The sequence below is a fragment of the Pongo pygmaeus genome, chromosome 7, assembly GCF_028885625.2.
Source record: "Pongo pygmaeus isolate AG05252 chromosome 7, NHGRI_mPonPyg2-v2.0_pri, whole genome shotgun sequence".
NCBI lineage: Eukaryota > Metazoa > Chordata > Mammalia > Primates > Hominidae > Pongo > Pongo pygmaeus.
In genome coordinates, this window is record NC_072380.2 from 26,050,550 (window position 1) to 26,072,094 (window position 21,545).

Sequence of the window (21,545 nt, forward strand, 5' to 3'; positions counted from 1 at the left end):
AGGTGGGATTGGAAAGGGGGGAAAAAGCAAGTCACTTTCAATCAAGTGTCACACCTTTAAATAGTGGTTAAATCTTTGCATTATGCAGCTCATCCCTTTACAACATGGGGTTCCCTTAGAGAATTCCCTGTTTACACTGGGAATTCCTCCAGGGCCGCATCAATAAAGCTGAACAGATGTCAGGGTGGAATGCCAGCGGCAGTGGCTGTTGTCAGGGGTACTGGGGAGGGAGGCACAGAACAATGAGAAACGGCATCTGCTACACAAAGCCCTTGCGCGTGGGTCAGGTTCTGCCAGTGTGTAGAGATTCCACCCTACCCTTTGTCTGGGCACATTGCCTTTCTTGTTTCTCAATGACAAGGGTTGACACATGTCACCCGGCCCTATCAGGAGTGTTATTTGTTTGCCACTTGCATATGCACCAGTGTTCCTGACCTGCCCTGCATCTCTGCTGAATGCACCCAGCAAAGCTGAAACTCTCCAGCCCTGCCCCAATCTATGATTTCATTATGCACTTTGAGTCAAAAGTGGGATGTAGATGTCCTTCTTTTTAATTAAAAACATGATTGATGAGATTTAACTGACAGTAGGAAATGCAATTTAAATATTCCTTAAAGAGGAACTAACCCTGTTTGTGTGGGAAGGCTTGCGTGGCTTTCCAAAGTTGCGACCGGCGGGAGAAAGGAAATTAAAATAAAAGCCCGTTCAAGTCCGCTCGGCTGTGGAAGAGTGGTAACGTTAGACAGCAACTGCAGCCGTGTAACCAGAAACTTCTGCGCATTAGGAGCCGATGTGAAGTGTTGCTCAGGAATGGCAGTGTTCAGTGTGGTTAGAGGCAGCAGAGGAGTAGAGAAGAGTATGCTATGAAATCATGTGGAAGCAAAACCGGCTAATTCACCACATTTTTAAAGCAACAATCTGATCCCAAAAGACCTTATACTAAAACTCTCCCTGCTCTGCAAAAGTGGTTTTGCTCCTCACTGCTGTATTGCTGAATTTCTCTATCTTTGGCTCCTCTATTGAGCTTTCCTTAAACTGTCCTTTTAAAATTTCCATTATAAGAAAAGTCCTTAGCACCCGCGATGCTCCAGGACGTGGGCTGCAGTTCTAAGGCAAACAGGAAAGCAAGCACCACTTTTTATAAAGGCCTTCTCAGATTTGTTCCCTTAGTGACTGCTAAGTTATTATGGGAAATTATGTGAGCCACAGGATATAGCAATATCCAAACCATGGGAACCCCAAATTGTAATAATCAGAGACAGAAGTAAGTTTTCCTAATGACCAGGACTTTGCACTGGTATTTTCAATCTAGAAATATTGGATGAAGTTGAATATTAGTCTGTACCATAACAGTATAACTTAAATGCCAACAATAATAGCAGTTTAAATTTTATTTTAGAACTAGATCTCTGTTCTCTTTCTTAGTATCATTTACAAGAGGGTTTCGTTGTTGTTGTTATTTTGTTTTGGGATGTTATGTCTTCCATGGAAGTAGTTATTTTCTGGGAAATGATGACTTTGAATTTAAAAAAGGTTAATACTTTCCTAAAAGTATATATAAGAATAGCCTTGTCTACACTCTGGAGGCTTACTAAAAGTATCATCTTCATCTGTGTTTCATGCCTAAAGATTTTATTCTAGAATTTCAAAATCCCTTCAAAAGCAACACATACCACACACAGTATAGTTCTTCTCCACTTAATTCCTATTAAAGACTGATAGAAAGAAAAGCTTTTATTGAAATGCTTGGGTTAGAGGAAACGGGATTACAATTGGAGATGATTTTTGGTAAGTATTTAACTAGCAAAGGTTAATTAGAATTGTAACAATGAGATGTAAGAGAACACATTCTGATCAATTGATTAATGAGATGTCAGAAGGTATAAGAATCCACCTTTGGGAGAAATGTTAAAAATGAAATGTATTTGCAAAGCCATGATGTCTTTTCTCTTCATTTATTAACACAAGCAGCATCCGTGGATGTTTTTCCATGGGTAACAATGTACAGAAAATTACGATCTCCAAGTTGGCCAAAAGCAGCACCAACATGTTACCCAAGTCTCTGCCATCCAAAAATGTCCCCGACACCCATACAAGGGAACAAAGTTTCTAGAAGAGGCCAAACTCTCAGCAGCCCTCCCTCTAGTGACTTTCTATCTCCCCTCCATTCCCTCTGCGTTATATATTCAGATTAATTTAATGAATGACTCATTTCAAAATCCTAGGCTTAAAATTATTACCATAGGACATTATAAAATGCCTATTCTGGATTTATTGTTTCATCAATCTGGTATCAATTTCACTATTGACATAGGTGATGGGGGGGGTGGTACTGTACACGTTTTTCCTTCCTCATTTGACTACACTGGTAAGCAAACAGACCTTCCTATTTGTGGCATAGATGTTCTTTGTCACAATAAACCACAGTATATTATGTTTATATACGTCCTTTAGGCATGTCACAACAGTTTGGCATTCTGAGTGGCTCTACCACTGTGTACATTAAATAGTCATGTAGTTACATTAAACAGTGGGGAGTTCACACTTCACAAGCACTCAGTGTTTTAAAACAGATGTGGGCTGTCTGTTGTCAGACTCCAGTGAAAAAGCCTAGAAGAGACTTGGTGGGAACATAATCTTCAAATAGCTGAGGGCTCCCCAAATTTTCCACCCAAGTTCCCTTTACCCCCATACTAGAGAGTGTGGGGGTGAAAGAGATGTTGGGAAAAGAAAGAGAAAAAAAGGAAGAAAAAAGCAGCAACTTTTATGTCTTATAGTACAGAGATCTGAAAAAAGGGATTCAGAATTCGGAATAGTTTGTGGCATGGAATATTTTGAGCGGGGTGGGCTCGCTGGGGTGTCGTGGGATTTACTGACAGGAGAATTTTTGACAGTTGATGGACAGATGAATTCCGTCATGGAAGCGTTAGTGGAAAGCAGCAAGGCCAGATGGAAACTCACAGCTTGTCTTTAATATTAATTTTCTTTTTTTTCAAGAGATCAGAATTCCCTAATTCCCTAAAATGTTTCAATGCATCTTGAGGTATTATTTTTCAGATGCCTTTCTCCACCTACTCTTAGTAAGAATGTTCCTTTGTGTTAATGTTATTTTTCCTCTCTTACTTTGAAAAAAAAAAAAGCCTAGTTTTTTTTGTCTTTCAGTTTTTTTCTTGCTCTAGTTGGACAGCTGTTAAAATTCTTCCTTCATTTACAGCAAATATAGAAGACAAATACCTTAACTGTGTAAGATACTAAGTCTAAATATGAGAAATACATCTGAAACAATCGTGACTTTGAGCTATGATCACTGACAGAAATCATGATAAGATTTTCTTTGTGCCTGAATGAAAGGCATAATTCTTCATGCTTTCATAAGGATGGAAGGGACCACTGTTTTTAGGGTATCTGTCTTCCCGGCAGTAAGAAGGAAGTCAAATACTCTGCTCGAGGATGCAGTAAAAAGAGCCCTGGACTAAGACTCCAGGGCTGGATTCTAGTCTTGGCTCTGCTGAATGGTGGGTCACAAGTCCCTGTGATTTTGGGGGCCTCAATTTCATTACTTGGAAAATATGGTTGGTATTGGGAGAAGGACAGGGGTTCCTAAGTCACCCGCACACCTCTCTCTCTAGGATGCTACAAAATCTTCCAAAGCGCAAAGCTCACCATTCACATCAAGGAGTCAAGGACTGTTGCTCTTCTTCCTCTTACTGCTGAGCTTCCCAGAGACCAGGGAACCCCTCCATGGACAGTTAGGAAATGGGACAGTCTCTCCCTTTTCCCTGTTGTTCTACACAAACTTCACTACTGTGCATTTTTCTATGTGGTAACTTCATGCTCAAGACAAAAATCAAAAACTAAAAAATCAGCAACCAAGGATGATATTCCACACCCTATCCAAACAAAGCTCAAATTCTGTGAACTTTTCCATTCTGTAACCTTCTTTTCTTAGTTCCTTTCTTTTACATCACTGGATTTACTTGAGTTGAGAAAATTGCTTTAAAACTTAGAGATATTTCCTCTATGTTTACATATGATCTATTTTCCTGATATTGTTTCAAGCTTAATGGAAAAAACTTAACATGTGACAGCTTTTCCTAGAGTTTCCTGACACATCACTCTGGTTACATGTTGGGTCTCCGTGTGCGTGTGTATGTGTGTGTGGTTTGCGTTTGTGTTTGCGTGCATGTGTGTTTGTGTGCGCACTAGTGTGATTGTGAGTCAGTCTGGGTCAGCCCGAAAAACGTTTTACAATTAATGTAATGAAAATATTTGGCTAAACAGAAGACTCCAAAACAAAGCAACGAATTGTGGTTTATTGGTAAAATGGAACAGGGGCTTCTCTGCATAAGTTCAGAGACTATTTCTGTGTGGCTCAGGAGGGTTAAGAAACAACCTCAAACCCCTAGAGCTCCAAGTTCCCATCATACTCTAATGTGTCCCTCTATGTGACCAGGGACCAATCACTTAACTTTTGTTCTTTCTTCTTATCTGTGAATCAGGGAAAGAATAATTAACAAAGAGAGGAGTTTGAGATAAAGCTGATTACTGATTGCTTTGGAGTGTTCACAGTTCCAGAGAACAGAAATGAGGGCCAGTAGGTAGGATTTACCAGGGAGCAGATCTGACTCAATATGAGAAAAACCTGTGAAAGTATGATACTGCTCAAAATCAAAATAGACTGCCTTGTTAGGCATGATTTCCCCATCATGATAAAGAACCCATTGTCAAGGGTGCCATAAAGAGAATTTTTGCATGACTTAGTAGGCTGAAGCAAATGATATCTAAGCCCCTTCCAATATATTATACACCTGTTGATTATAAACACATAGCTAGCCAATAGGGTATTTCACAAAAACACTTGGAAATATCATGATGAAAGAATAGACTATTAGAACTGGAAGAGACCTTAAGGAAAAAGAGATCTGGGCAGCCCCTACATTCTACTAAAGCTAGTGGCAGAACCAGGGTTGCCATGACTTATGTTTCAAGAGTATTTTACACAGAAGTTTTTCATATACCTCTTCTGAGCCTCACAGTAGTCTTCTGAGATAGGAATTACTAGCTGCACATTTTACTATGCAGAAATAAAGGACAGGGAGTTGACGTGACTTGCCTACATCCCCATAGTTAGCAAGTGGAAGAGTCAAGGCTGGAACTCAGGGCAGACCCCATGCAGGAGACTTGTTACCTTTGACACTTTTCTTTCCAGGATCTCTGAATAGTTCTCACTTAGTATTAGTTGTTTCCTGCCACATCCCAGAGATATGTAACATTATTAGCCGTAGAGGTTCATCAGTTACCAGAGATAGAAAGGAACCTCTGTGATCATTTCCTTCCATCCTCATTTTACCAAAATAAAAAAAATAAAAAAATAAAAAAGTAAAAAAATAAAAACACGAAACCAAGGCTTGGAGCAGTCATCTTCTTAGTGGGCCATCCAAAATGAAAACTTTGATTTCTGCTTGATTCCTCAAAGATCTTAAAATAGGCAACCCGCCCACCTGATCTGGCAAGTAATGATTTAAACCAGGTGAATGCAAGAATGATTTCATTCATTGCATTTTCCATGTGCCTCTTGAGGGAAGGCATGTGGAATACGTATATACAGAGAGAGACCCCCAGCCACCAGTGCCTCCCCCTTCCCCCAAAACACGGTAGACTAGTAAATGTTTGCTAGCTATTTGCAAGGCTGACAGCAGGGATTATTTTTCCCATGTGCCAAACAACTTCATCCTAGAGGAAATATTTCACTCTGGCAAGATTTAATAACAATTATAAGGATCCTTTTCATTGATAGGGCATTCTATGTCAAAAACATATTTTCGTGCATTATTTCCAAGTTTCGTTGATGGAGTATGACATCAAATCTCATGAGTATGGAGAGTGGAAGACAACTAATGGCAGCAGTAGTGGCTATTCCTCTGCAGTCCTTGGGGCCTCCCCACCCCCAAGCCCCAAAGTGATTGCTGCTCCCCCATCATTTTTTTTTTTTTGAGACAGGGTCTCGCTCTGCTGCCCAGGCTGGAGTGCAGTGGCGCAATCTTGGTTCACTGCAACCTCCGCCTCCCGGGTTCAAGTGATTCTCCTGCCTCAGCCTCCTGAGTAGCTGGAATTATAGGCGCCTGCCACCATGCCTGGCTAATTTCTGTATTTTTAGTAGAGACAGGGTTTTGCCATGTTGGTCAGGCTGGTCTTGAACTCCTGGCCTCAAGTGATCCGCCCACCGCGGCCTCCCAAAGCACTGGGATTACAGGCGTGAGCCACTGTGCCCAGCTGTGCTCCCCCTCCTTTCTGGTCATCTTTCCCATCTGACTCTTTTTGGGGAATGGGATGATAGTACCACAGAGTAGCAAAGGAGTCCAGAAAAGAAGGTGCAATGGGAACCATGACTCCTCCTCCATCTGAGCCCCTAGTCTGTGCCCTAAGCCATGGAGGAGCGTGAGAGACACGCAGACTGACCAGAAGGGTTCCTCAGCAGTCCTGGACCACTGGCTGCTGTCAGAGAGCCCGACCCACACCCATACCTGCCCCTACAGGTGCTGCTCCTCCTCCTCCCCTGCTGTATAAAAACTCCTGCTCTCGCTAAGTCATTATTTATGACACCCTGATAAACACGTGGAAATGCAGTGTGGATGTTCGAAGGGAACCATTCCCATTCCTAAGATGGCCCAGGGTTCTCGTCCATTTTAGTCCATGCTGTGGCTTAATAATGGATCACTTCTTCAGTCAACAAACATTTACTTGAGTATCTATTACCTGAAGCACTGTGCTAGAGGCTGGAAATAGAAAACCATGTTCCCATCCTCAGGGAACTCCCTGTCCAGTGAACGTGAACACTGGGGGAAAATTGTAAGAGGATGATGTACTGAGTCCCTAGACAGAGGTGAGCACAGAGAGCACCAGAAACACGCAGGGGGAACGACAAGCCCCATCTGGGAACATGCAATAGTTCTCGCATGCCTTCCCATTGGAAAACTAGACATTTAAAATCTACCTCCAGCAACCTGTATTCTTTAAGTTTTTTTTATTGGTACAAATGTATGGAGTACATGTGCAATTCTGTCGGATGTATATAATGCATAGTGATCAAGTCAGTGTATTTAGGGTACTTAGAGTGTCCACACTGCTCCTCCCAGCAAAGAGAAGGTCTTCAGGCTGCAGAGTCCTGGAACTACATTGTTTTTCTTCTCCCTTTGCTGTGAGCAGCATTCCACCAGTACTTGGGATTTTCACAGCCTTTTACAGTCATTAGTAAATGGACACAACGTCCCGTGGGGCCTATCCCCCTTATGGAGAGGCTCCGTGGAGATTAACTGCTGTCTTAGGTCACCGGGGCAGAATCTAACCCCAGCCCCTTCCTCAGGCGGATTTAGAGTGACATATATGGCAAAGTCATTCTGGCAACAAAAACTGAAAGGCTTGTCTAACTCGACTTCAGCCTAAATTGGAGATTCTGCACATATCTCCTTTCCTTGACAGTAAAGTGAGGAGTTTGGGGTGGCCAAGGTGCAGAGCACCTGTGAAAACCGGAACACCCTTCGTTCCTGGGGGCTCGCCCACCTCTCCAGCTAGGGCCTGCTCCATCCTTGGCACCATAGAGCTTAATGAGCATTTTCCATGCTCTTCTGCTGTTCACGGGCCTCTTTGCAGATTTTTGAATGGAGTGAACTACAGGACATGTCACTGATGAGTGCGTGGTGCATGGTCTACCTCAGTGCAGTGGTAACCTCCTGGAGCTCAGGATTTCCCTCCGTGAAACCTATGCGAAAACTAGAGCTTATTCTAATGAGGAAGTTCCCAGGGCTCTTCTCCCTTCAAGGCTGAGCACGTTGTCTCAACTCTGCAGGGTCTGAATTAAGTGAATAGTTAAATACTTGTTTCTCCTGTGGAACAAAATTTTTAAACTAGAAGAAACTTCAGAGGCCACCTAGTTGAAACATCTCATTTAAAACAAGGCCAGGCGGGATGGCTTGTGCCTGTAATCTCAGTGTTTTGGGAGGCCAGGGTGGGAGGACTGCTTGAGGCCAAGAGTTGGAGACCAGCCTGGGCACATAGCAAGACCCCTGTCTCTACAAAAAAAAAAAAAAAAAAAAAAAAAAAAAAAAAAAAAGAAAGAAAAAGAAAAAAATTTAGCCGGACATGCTGATGCATACCTGTAGTTCCAGCTACTTGGGAGGCTGAGACAGGAGAATCTCTTGAGCCCAGGAGTTTAAGGCTACAATAAGTTATGATCATGCCGCTGCACTCCAGCCTGGACAACAGAGCTAGACCCTGTCTCTCAAAAAAAATTTTTTTTAAATAAATGTTTAAAACCTGAGGGTTCCTGACTCCTAGTTCTATGTCCTTTCCTCTATACCACCCTGCTAGCACAGAATCTTGTACCTGGTTCACCCTCAGAAAACATGGTGACTGCTTTAGTTCCAGGGACCTACCCCATGGGTTAGGTAAAACTCCTCATCCCTTAAAATGGCAACTGTGGAGGTTAGCTGGGGAGCCTTGACAACCCCAGAAAAATACAGTTCTCCCCAGTATAATCCTCAGCTGAAACATTGAAACACTATCAAAGGGGCTTATTTTGATTTGGAACATCCTTTTCCTCCCTCCAATTTTTTTGTTGGAAATACATAGAGCCGAATAAGATACCAGATAATCCCCAAGACTGCCCTGATAGCTTGAGGCCTCACAAATGTCTGTCAGCTTTCAGCCAGAGGGAGAAAACCTAGGTGAGAACAGGGTCCCAGTTGTGTCCCAGACTCGTGGTCTCCAACCATCCCCGGAAATGGGCTCTTATCTGAACAGATGAGCTTTATGAAAGAGGAAATCTCCATTTCAAAAAGTCAACTCCTTATAGTTTTCTATTTAAGTTATGCTAAGCACTTGTGTATGGCTGATATTTGGTACTCTACGGAGATAAGAGAAAAAGCATAGGGCAAGGTTCCAGCTCTGGAAGGAGCTACGAGCTAACGGAAGGAAAAGACACAGATGATAGCAAGCTAGAAATGAACTCATATCCTAAAGTTTATAAACATCTCTTTATAACCTAGCATTCCACCAAAGTGATCTCCCTCATCTCTAGACTTATAAGAGCATCTCTTACTTACATCTCCCTTTAGACAGCCATTGTCTTGCCTAGTGGAGCCAGCTCATCCCTTGTGGGCCTCAGTCTTCACTCCCCTGATAAGACTAGAAGTTTTTGCAGGCAGAGGTCAATATATACAGTTTGAAATCCCTTTGGCATCTAGCACAGGGCTTTCTACATGGTAGGTGTTCAAATAAATATATATTTGAAAACTATATAGTCTATAATATTATAGTATATACAATATAATTTATATATTGAATATTATATAATATTACAATATTAAATACAGTCTATAAATTATATTGTATATAATCTACAATATACAATACTATATAATTATATATGATATTAATATATAATTACATATTGTATATTATATAATAAATTATATTATGTATAATTATATATACATATGATTAGATGTACACAATAACAATTATATTGTATATATAATTATATATTGTGTATATAATTATACATGTATATATATTTATATACACACACATATATAGACATACACATATACACACATATGGTGATTTAATTATTACATGCAGTTGTATACCCAGTTATGGAGTCAGTGGTATCTGATAAGTGGCCCCTGATAAGACAGGATACCAGTGTTCAGGTCTGCTCTTGACAAAGTTGTTTAACCCTCTGGGCTTTAGATTTTTCAAAAGTAAAACAAAGCAATGGACTAGATTTTAAGGCCAAAGGGTTTGATGCCTGCTCTTATTCCATGGGACAATTATTCAAGCGTGAAAAGATTGTTCTGTTGCCCCCCCCCCCCACTCCACCCCAGACTCCTATGTTCCAAGCTTCTTCAGGCCTTGTGACCTGAGCCACGGTTCCTGTCACCTGACTTCTTAGCCTGCATGATTCCAACTGCTCCCCCAATTTTTCAGTATTCTTCTGCTATATCTCCCAAGTTGAACTCAATACCTGTATTTTATTTCACATGAGTTTCTATTAAGCTATATCTCCCCCATTCTATATTTATGTAGTACTACAGTTCAGACCAGAAAATTTCTAACGTTTCTTCCCCTCTGCAACTCTGTGGGTAGCTGGGCTAAGGGAACCCAAGCAAAGATGCCTCCCTCATCTGCATTTTTTCTATATCTTTTTCTCTGGCTCTTCGCCTGAATGAAGCATCTTGCATCACCTGGTTAGAGAAGTAAAAAGAGCCTCCCTAGGTTCGCTCAATACTGAGGGTGTCTCTTGTCCCAAGTACCAATATATGGGAGGAATGGCATCATTCACACAGAACCAACTGTTTCTTTCTTCCTCTTTCTGTAGGCCTCTTCTGCTTGGTCTGTTTGGTTTGGGGGGTACAATGAGAGCCTGTGGAATTTGTTTCTGATAATGCAATCCTTTGAAGGCCCCTGAATAATAGGTCTGTCACTGAAATTATGAAAAGAAAGTGCAGAGTTGGAGGGAAGGTGGTTCTGATTCCAGCTCTGTTAAATTTTTACTGCTGCTGGAGGGTGGCTAAATTGATCAGCAGAGACAGAATTTATATTTTTGGAGCTTTAGAAGCACTCAGGACTCCTAAACCTATTGAAATGGTCTTTCTTTCATTCTAGAGGTGGGAGAACCTTTTACTACTAATAAAGAATGCCGAAGTCTGGTTTCAGAATGAGCAAGGAGTTGGAACTGGAAGGACTCTCCAGGGTGGCAGAACAGCTACCACCTAGGCAGTCTGCCTGTCGGAGCAACAGGAAGTTATCCCAGACTACGACCACTTCTCTCACTGCCTGGCGTGATGGGGAAATGCCACTGTCAGAAGTAATCATTTCTGATAATGAGTTCTTCAACTTCTAGAATCTCCTGTTAAAGCTCTAAACTCACTTAGAACAGCCAAATCTCCCATGCATTTCTCACCAATCACTGTATGTGGAATGAGGCAATAACTAAGAAGAAAATCACTCTGGGAGTGGGGCATGGGACTGTGCACACAGAGAAGCAGGCCAAGGAGTGTGCATGGGAAAGAGACCAGCATGCAAACACCATGGGAGCAAGACCTGTACCTTCTTCATAACTGTATCTCTAATGCCGAGCACGGTATCTTACCCCAGACCTAAATATGCTTGCTGAGAGTGAAATGACTGAAAAGAAAATGGAAAAGTACCAAAGACCTCCCAGTTTTCCCAGCAGTCATCTGGGGTGGCAGGTGAGGGGCAATTGTCACTAACGGAAAAGATGTATTCTTCTGGACTCTGCAGAGATGTCATCATGTTTACCCTTCTCTTCCCTCCATGCACCTCATCTCCATTACCTAAATCAGCTCCTGCTCCTAAACTATCCTCATTGAATGACAACACCTTCTTTGACCACCTGTGCATCACGGGAGAAACCTAGACGGCAGCCCAGAAAACTCCCTCTGCCTCCCTTTCATATCCAGTCAAATCCTGCTGATTCAACTTCAAAATCTCCTTCGAAATCCTCCCCTAGTCTCAACCCCTGCTGCTACTGTCTTTGTTCAGGCTCCATCATTTCTTTTTGTTTTTCAATAAATGTTATTCCATCTATTTGAGGCTTACAACATGATATTATAGGACACACCGAGATGGTAAAATGGTTACCATAGTGGGGAGGATTAGTCTATCATCTCACAGAGTTACTTTTTTGTGTGACTAGCACAGCTAGATTCTACTTATTTAACAAATATCCCTAATACAATAATACGATTTGATTCACTTTAGTCTTCACACAGCTCTTCTTGCCTGGATTACTGATAATGGTCCCCTAGTTTTTTTGTCCTGCCTCCAGGCTGTCTCCCCCATGCTCAACCCATGACCCACTGATATGGTTTAGCTGTGTCTCCACCCAAATCTCATCTTGAACTGTAGCTTCCATAATCTTCATGTGTCATCGAAGGGACAAGGTGGGAGGTAATTCAATCATGGGTGTGGGTTTTTCCCATGCTGTTTGCATGATAGTGAGTAAATCTCATGATATCTGATGGTTTTGTAAAGGAGAGTTCCCCTGCACATGCTCTCTTGCCTGCTGCCATGTAAGATGTGACTTTGCTCCTCCTTTGTCTTCCGCCATGATTGTGAGGCCTCCCTAGCCATGTGTAATGGTGAGTCATCCTTTACAAATTACGCAGTCTCGGGCATGTCTTTATTAGCAGTGTGAGAACAGACTAATACACACATGCTGTAGCCCTAGTCAAAGGGAAGTTCAATCAGGTCACATCTCCATGTACAGACTTTCAGTTCTTGACCACTCACATCCAACACAACTGCATTTAGACCAGCATCCATACACCTTTGCTTGGCCTAGGAGTCCCTTGATGGTCTAGCCCCTGCCATCCTCTGCAGCCTCAGTGTTCTGCATACCCCTAAGTGCACCCTATTGGAAGTGTTGCAACACGACACACTCCCCTTCTTTCTTGCACATGCACAAGGAGAATATGTTCCTTCCCCCTGGGCTGCTGTTCCCTTCTTCCCTGCCCAGGTAACCCTTCTTCATCTTCACCCAGTCTGGGTATCAACCACTCTGGAAAATTACCCAGGATTCTAGTTTTTGCCCAGGCAGAAATAGAAGCCCTTCTTATAAATTCAGGGCAGACCTTGATAAACAATGACCTTCTGTTTTGTCATTTTTGGTTCCTTGTCTGTTTCCCCAGCTGCAGAGCAGAAGACAACGACACACAACTTTATCCCTGGAGCAGGGTTTGATACATGGAAGATGCATAGTAAACGTGTCCTAAGGCCGTGCACGACCCCAGAAGATTCCTCCAAAAGGCTTAGGTGGCCAAGCATTCATTCATTCATTCATTCATTCATAGAGTCATTCTATAGGCCTCCTGTACATTGGACATAGGATCTCATCAGGGGCTAATCCCTAAGGAACAAGTTTCTAAAATGACTTGGTTGTTCCTTGGCCTGTCTTGAAGAAATCAAAAATGACAAGGTGCACCGTCTTCCCTGCCACATACCTCCACCCCAGCGCAAGGCTCTGTGGATGAATGAAAACTCTAACTTGTTATTTCTCTGGAGAGCAGGCCTCATTGCTCTGGGGAAGCAAACCAGTTCTATGGCTTTGAGCTTAGGTGATGCCTCTCCTTTTCCAGATGCCCCTCGGATCCAAAGGAAGCAGAATAGCTCCTTGCTTCCTCTTCCCCAGTTACAGTGCCTGGTGAGGGATGGGCCCAGAGTCCCACTCTAATTATATCCTATTTGACTAGGAAATGGAATTCCTGATCGGATTCCTAAATCTCCAAGTGACGCGACATTTATAACTACATTAAAAAGGAAATGCGCTTTGCTGTGTGCCTTCACTCAAGATAATTGCACAGTGGTGACACTGTTGAGGGGCCTGAGGCCCTTCCCAAAATGACAGAACAGAACCATGACTCATAAAGTAAAGGAAACCGTGGTTCCCTCCTTGAGCCCCTGAACACAAGGGAAATAAATGGAGCCTTAACTGAAAGATGAATATATCTCGCAGAACTCCCAGGTTTGGGAACTCTGGGAGCTCCAAAGTCTAATCCTACGTTGACGCTGGCTGCCTCAGCTTTTCCTTATCTCTGCAAAATGAGGCCAGAAAGGGTGTGGCTTTAATCCAAACTCTAACTATGGTTGCAGACCCCTGGGCGGCTATGCGTTACTGCGTGTGAGTCATCCAGGAATCCAAATACACGCCAAAAATCATGGGCTGAAAAAATAATAGGTCTTGCATAGATATACTCTTCTACTATTCAAATGTTTGCAGTCATCATCATCACCACCATCATCATCAATACCATTTATTGAATGCCTACCATATGCCAAGCACTTCTCAAATACTATCTACACATTAACTTGTTTAATCCTTGTAACCACCCCATGAGGTTCATAATCATTATTGTTTCTATTTTACAGATGAGAAAACTGAGGTGCAGAGAGGTCAGGTAAACATGCCCAAGGTTACACAGCTAGAAAGAAGTGGAGCTACAATTAGAGCCAGGCAATCTGCCTTCAGCACGTTCTGTAAATGCTATGTCATGCTGTCTTCCCCTTTTCAGGGAATGGTTATTAAAAGTACCCCCACAATCACAATGGAAGTTCAATCATTTTCTAAAAATTTTGTTATATTTAACATAGGTCCTCTTTTGGTTTGGAAAAAACCAAACCACTCAAGAATTAACCATTCATTAACTACTAATTGGGCTAGATAAAAAGTTTACAAGAGGTGCGCCCTGATAAAACATCCTTTCTACCAATGCTCAAAAGTCGCCCACCAAAAATCCCTTCGATGGGTTTGAAGTTGGTCCTCTCCATGAGGTCATTTTAAAATGCAAGTATCCCTAAGAAGGGCAATATAAGAAGACATTAGTACCTTAGTATGAATGAGGTTTCTAAATCATTCCTTCATTATCAGGAAAAAAACAAAGTAAGGACATGAGAAAAAAATAGTATTGAAAGTTGAGGGAGGCTGGTCATGGGAGTGAGGGAAAAGAAGGAGAGACAGGTGCCTTGAAAAGAATGGAAGGTGACCACTTGGGGAAGCAGTCAGGAAAGTCAAAAATAAACTTGGCCTACTTCACAGTTTTGCCTCGAGCTTGCCTGCAGGCATTCATCAGTACCACACAGGATGACAGTTTTGGTGAAATGTTTTAAATCAGGTAAGGGCTAAATTATTATTTCTAGCAATATTAACCTTATCACCTTTAGAAATGAAAACTGTACCAACAAGCACGAGGCCAAGGAGATCTGGGATTCTACTTGAGGAAGACAACACTGGCAGAGCTTGTCAGTTTCAGTCTAGAACCGTATTAATGAACATCATCCGAAGACCAGCTTCGATAAACCGTGGCCCCCTTAATCAGAGCATCTGAAACAAGGTGCCCCACTGAGCTGTTTCCTCCTTTGATCACTCACTGATGAATAACAGAATGTTCACTAGATCACATTACTTTTGCAAAGACCTCTCTTCTTTTAAGCTCTTTCAGCAGGCTCTCAAATTCCATATTTTCCTAAAACAAGATGGCTGCCATTACTGATGCCTACCTCATATTAGATTTACACACTTTTATTAAAAGTAATGGAAATGTACAATGAAATTGGACTCGTCTCTCAATTCCGGTAAAAGGCTAGAAAGCACAAGTGGAGTCTTTGCTTAAAGGATGCATCTGCAATGCAGGGGTCCTCAGAATCTAAATGCTTCCATGCTCCTGAAAGTTCCTGGCTGCTGAGGCAGATACCCAGGCCGCCACTGGCCACTGCCTTGAGAATCTCATCCAGTCGCATCAAAGAGGGAACAAAGGGAACCATTGCTGCACCTAAGTGCGGTTGCACAGGAGTAAGATTTACTGGAGCCTGACTAAAAACAAAAAGATTGGGTCTCCTTCAAGGAGGAATGGGTTAAAGTCTGTTAAACCACTGACCTAGGGTCAAAGGTTTCCCCCAGTTGTTCTGTCTCAGGCATGGAACCATGATCTTTGGGTTTGGGCAAACTTTAGACCATCTTTTCATCCCTTGGTGCTTCAAATTGTACCATAAATGCATAATTCACAGGCCAGTAAAGCTGTTAACTAATGAGTTAAATCCTCTACAGTTTTAACACAAATTGATAAAAAAAAAAGGAAGCAGAATTTTAAAAATAAGTACAATTCAAAATGAAATGAAGATAAAAGGGCTTCTCCTCCTCCTTTTTCATGAGCTGATACCCCAGCATAGGACAAAGTAATGTTTATAGATTTTAAAGGATAAAAAATAAAATCTCTGTATAGCTTTCTCCTCAAATGAAAATCAAAATAGATGCTGCTTCCCTAATCCTTCTGATTTGAAAATTATTTCGCATTTTTAGAAATTAATTTTTCCAGGCAATTAAATTAGCCAGTAATTTGATATCACCATCTTATTTCATTATAGAGAACACATGCTGAAATGACACACAACCTCATTTTCATGTATTATTTTTGCAAATTTAGTACTCATAAATAGGTGTTGGATCAACAGTGCCAGCAACTAGAATCTTCCCTGCTGGCTGGACAGGAGCCTGAGGAGTGGTTATGTGAGCTGGAGCCCAGGCCTGTCCCAGCTGAGATTACCAGCTGGGAGAGCAAAACCAAGTCCCACAACGTACAGTCCTTTATTCTCTGTTCCAGAATGCTAGTTGGCCCACCCAATTGAACATGATAAATGGTGGCACCGCTGGATGGAATCCACCCCCTCACTTCCCAATGGCCACCTGGTATTTTCATGATGGCTCTGTCCAAATAATTTTTAAATACTTTCCAAGTCATCCAACTCAGTGCTCCAACCCTTTTAGACAAAGAGGACTCTCTGAGAACCTGGAAATTCACTTGGGAAGGGAGAGAACACACACACTTAGCTAGGGCAAAGTTGAGAGAGTTTTTAGTTTTCTGTAGCTAAGGGTATATTATTAAATTCTACCAAGGAAAGAATGAGGTTGAAGATGTCTTTTGGCTCCATGTGTTCCCAGGAAGAAGGGAAGGCAGTAAGCATTCCCCCATTTTATAGACAGGTATGGAAAAGCACAGAAAGGAAAAGCAGTGACTTCAAGGCTGTATGCTAAGAGAAACAGGCAAGGTCAAGATGAACATTCAGAATTCGTCAGAAATCATTTTTCATTAATCATTTATTAAAGATTAATATTTTATTAATCATTTTCAATCATAGTAATCATTTTTAAATTTGAACATGTTGAAAAGTGTTCAAAGGGGACTCTGTTAAAAATTACACAAAGGACCAGGTACACTGGCTCACACCTGTAATCCCAACCCTGTGGGAGGCCAAGGCAGGAGGATTCCTTGAGGCCAGTAGTTCCAGGCCAGCCTGGACAACAGAGTGAGACCCTGTATCTACAAAAAAAATTATTTAATTAGCCGTGCATGGTGGCTTGTGACTGCAGTCCCAACTACTCAGGAGACTGAGGCAAGAGGATCACTTAAGCTCACAAGTTGGAGGCTAGAGTGATCCATGATTGGCCACTGTGCTCCACTCTGGGTAACAGAGCAAGACTCTTGTATGTGCACATGCCTGTTGGCCTACTGTAATTATTTATACATTTTTTTGTTGGCCTAATGTAATTATTTTATTATTTTATCTATTTATAAATTATTTATTTATATATTATGTATTTTACATAAAAATAATGTATAAATAAATAAAATAATTACAGTAGGCCAACAGAAATGTGATCCAGAACTGTCCAGGGTGAACAGGAACACACACTCACCCTGCCTATGTGGGGATTTTGCAAAGTGGCCAGGCAGTCATTAGGTTAGGAGCTATTACAAATCATTTCACCTTCTGGCTCATGCCCAACCTTCCCTGCTCACTCCTTTTCACAGGCTTTGCTAATCTCCCCCCTACACTTCATGTCTAGATATCCTCCCCCATCAGCCCTTCATCTATGCAAGTTTTATGCTCTATTTCAAACCCAAGTGAATGTCCATCTCTCCCACAGGGCTCTTTCTGCCAACTCCAACTCATTCCACTTTTCCCACTTTCTGAATTTTCTTAGTATCTGTTGTACATATCATATAACACAGCTTTGAACTACAGAATGAGGCTTTGGGTTTTTTTTTTCTCTACTTATTCTATAAGTATTGGGGGTTCTTTTCCCAATTAGGCTTTAAACTTATGGAAGTCTGAGATATTTCTTGTACTTCTTTCCCATCCTCTTCTTTCCCATCACACCTTATTCAGGATGTTAGAACAGAAAAACAAACTTCAGAGAGACCATTTGGTCCAGTTACAGATCAAGAAGCTCATCTCCAAAAGAAAGGGGCCTTCCCTAAGACCCACAGCTCTAACACAGCCTGGAGTAGGGGCCCTTGTTCTGTGCCTCCATGAGACCATGTGTGCTTCACAGCTCTGCATCCACCGCTGTGGCATTTCTTGACCATGGTGAGTAGACTGTAATGCCTTGTTTACTTAGCTGTTCATTCACCATATTGGAAAGCCCTGGAGGACAGGAGCTCTGCTGGATTGATCGCCATGACCTCAATGACTGGCACACAACAGACACTCAGTAAATATTGGTTGAATGAACAATTAAAGGAATGAATGGAAACATGATTTTCCTTAAGGTGGTCATACGGCTTTTATTGCATTTAATTGCATTTCCAAGCATTTAAATTAAAGAAGAGAGAGAATAAGCTCCTCCTCAGAGAAGTCATAGGAAACGGATGGAGTGGTTGATTCCTGGCTTCTGCTTTGCCTCCCAGAGTGGGTGGTGGAACCCATTTCCATTGATCTTCCAGTCCCACACCGCAGAGAAAAAAGACACTGAATGCAGTCAGGGCAGTTGATTCGGGATCTGACCCTTCACTGAGTCTCTCTGTCACCATCAGCAAGACACTGTGCTTAGGGCTTCAGATTTCCCATCAGCAATAAGAGAATGCTGGCCCCAAGGGCTGTGGAGGCTCCTTCTGGCTCCAGTGCCTATTGGCTCCAAAGCCCACTCACTGAGCACCCCTCCAGGTGAATGGCAGTCCCTAGTTAGGGCAACATCACACAGAGCTGGACACTCAAAGCCTCTCCATCGTCAGAGATCAGCGGCTTAGCAGACAGAGCCTCTGGTTCTCCCTTCGGCTGCCAGGAAACTGAGCCTCCCAGCAACACATTAGGTTGCATATTAAACAGATGGGATGCAGATTTGAGACCTGTTAAAGGTTGGGGCTTTCCTTTTTTTATAGGCTGCTGTCAAGGTGTGTTAGAATCTCTTTATTTAAACAAGCTCCTTAGTCTTGGTTACACAGTGCAGAGACTCGGGAAAAAAAGTGAGTAGAATAAATAATCTATCATGCTAGCAACATAATTATAAGAACATATGTTAGCTCGAACTAGCTATATTCTAGTCATATTAAGGGTATGTGTGGGAGAGAGAAGGATGGCAGAAGTGTCTCAAAATAGTTCAGGCGGAGGAAGAGTGATATCGGGCTACGTGGAAACCCAAACTGCTTTCCTGGAGCCTCCATTCTGGCATCCACAGCATCCCAGAGGGCTGCCCGTTGGTGGCTTCCTGCTGCTAAATGCACCACCTGAGTCTGGAGAGCCACAGGGCACCTTGCCGCTCCGCTCAGCGGCCCCACCTTCGCGTGCAGGGAGATGAGCCCATTCCTACTTCGTTGGGTGCATCTCTGCCAGGTGCAGAGAGCACAGGTCCGAAGAGAAAGACCCCCCAGAGGTCAAAGGCAATGGGTCTTGGCTTTCACAAATGCCTCAAGCTCTGAGGCACTAAGAAAAACAAAATTCACATATTTTGAGGGCCTTCAGTGAAGGGAATCAATGCGGAGCAAACGTCGTGTTGCACCACCATTTCCCACATGCTTATCTGGATTGTACTCACCGTTCAAGGCTCTTTTCAGGGAAAGTGCCCCCACTCATTCCCAGCACCGCCCCCGCCCCTTCCCCCAGGGAGCCTTCAGGACTCTCATCCACATCCCTCCCTTGGCACAGAAAGCCCTCGCGGCTCCCCAAGCCTGTTTGGGTCCCCTGGTTATTTGCTGCCATGGCACCCCGCAGTGCTGGAGGACATGGATACTCAGTGCACTTTTAATTATACCACGGCTGGCTTCCCCGAATGGATTGCTGCCTCTGCGAAGGTGGGAGCTGTGCCTAATTTGTTCACCACAGTGACTGCGGCTGGCTAGGGACCTGGGGTCTGTGCTGCGAGGACTCAGACCCAGCGCGCCAGGTTGTGCAGCCGCTGTAAACAAGACGCCCCAGGGCCGCAGGCGCTGGGAGGATCAGAGGGTTCGAGGAGGGCACGGAGCGCATCCCCAGAACAGTGTGGACTGCGGCAGACACAAGAAACCAGGGCTGATCACAGCGACAAGTGCATACCACGCTAGCGCCACACTCCCCGGAGCCTGGCTGGGCCCACAGACAAGGACCCTTGGGGACAGGGCTTCCCTCAAAGGTTCTGGGTGTTGCTGCCAGGCATTAAACAGAGTGTCAAGTTTGTGCTCTAGGAAGTTAATTCTGGGGGTATAAGAAGGGCCTAGAGGCAAGAAACCAGCTTGGAAGCCGTTCTATTCACCAAGGTGAGAGGAAGGCCCTAAATTCAGGTGGGGGCCTTGAGAATTAGAGGAGAGGGAGAAGCTCCAGAGGTATTTTGTGGGTAGCATTATGTATTTTGTGAGACTCTAAGCATTTTAGAGGGGCCTAAAAATTAATAACCTAATAGAGATTTTACCACTATAGAAAATGTATCTACTCCTGTGTCCAGGCACATATAAAAAAATGAAAATGGATTTTTCTAAAGATAGTCTTAAAAGATTGTTATTTTAACACATTTTCTATACTTTTATATAGCTTATTGATGTTTTTAAAAGGAGAAGAAATAAAGGATTTGAAGGAAGGAAAAAGGAGAGAGCTTGGGGAGTCACATGTTTATGCTCCCGATAGCTTGAGCCACAAGCCATGTTTAGGGGCACTTGTCCCTAACTACAGTTGTGTCTAGGTTTGCCCCTTGAAAGTCTCATTCTGGCTTACATTTAAGTGCTACCTTCTGTGTCTGGTGAATATAAGTTAATATTCTGGATGAGACTACCTTCTGTGTTTGGGAATATAGCTTGTCCCCAAGGAAACACTGCTCTCCCAAGAACTGAGGTATTAGTCAGGTACAGTGGCTCACACCTGTGAGCCCAGTTTGAGGACAAGGGTTCAAAACCAGCCTGGGCAATGGAGCAAGACCCCATCTTTATTTTTTAAAAAAAGGAATTGGAGTATGAATGTACCTTTTGTCCCCCCAAATATGTGTGGTACCAAATGGGCAGGTGTGTAGGTCTGTATAGGGATGGGGAAGGAGAGCATTATTCCTTTTTTAAAAAAATTGCTGGCCGGGTACTGTGGCTTATGCCTGTAATCCCAGCACTTTGGGAGGCTGAGGCGGGCAGATCACCTGAGGTCGGGAGTTCGAGACCAGCCTGACCAACATGGAGAAACCCCATCTCTACTAAAAATACAAAATTAGTTGGGTGTGGTGGCGCATGCCTGTAGTCCCAGCTACTCTGGAGAATCCCTTGAACCCAGGAGGCAGAGGTTGCAGTGAGCCGAGATGGCACCATTGTACTCCAGCCTGGGCAACAAGAACAAAACTACTTCTCAAAAAAAAAAAATATTATTATTATAATAAAGTATAAATTTAAGGTGTACAAGTACTCTTGTTACATGGATATACTGCAGAGTGGGAAGTCTGGGCTTTTAGTGTAGCCATCATCTCAATAGTGTACATTGTATCATTGTATGCATTAAGTAATTTCTCATCCCTCGCCCTCTCCCACCCTCCCAAATCTCCAATGACTATTATTATATACTCTACGTCCATGTGTACAAGTTATTTAGCTCCCATTTATAAGTGAGAACATGCCGTATTTCTGACCCAGAATCGGGACAGGGCCCTACAGGGCAGGGGGGGCCGTTGTGATGGCGACATTTTAATATTCACCCACCCTCCACTCCTCACCTAATTTTCATTATTCAACGCTAACATTTAAACT

General features: G+C 42.9%; 1 protein-coding gene and 1 pseudogene across 3 annotated transcripts in view; both read right to left on the bottom strand.

Moving 5' to 3' along the window:
- Window positions 1–21,545, bottom strand: part of EBF2 (EBF transcription factor 2) — a 214,483-nt gene that overhangs the window by 97,429 nt on the left and 95,509 nt on the right. The window lies entirely within an intron of this gene.
- Window positions 8,095–19,554, bottom strand: LOC134740073 (uncharacterized; annotated as a pseudogene).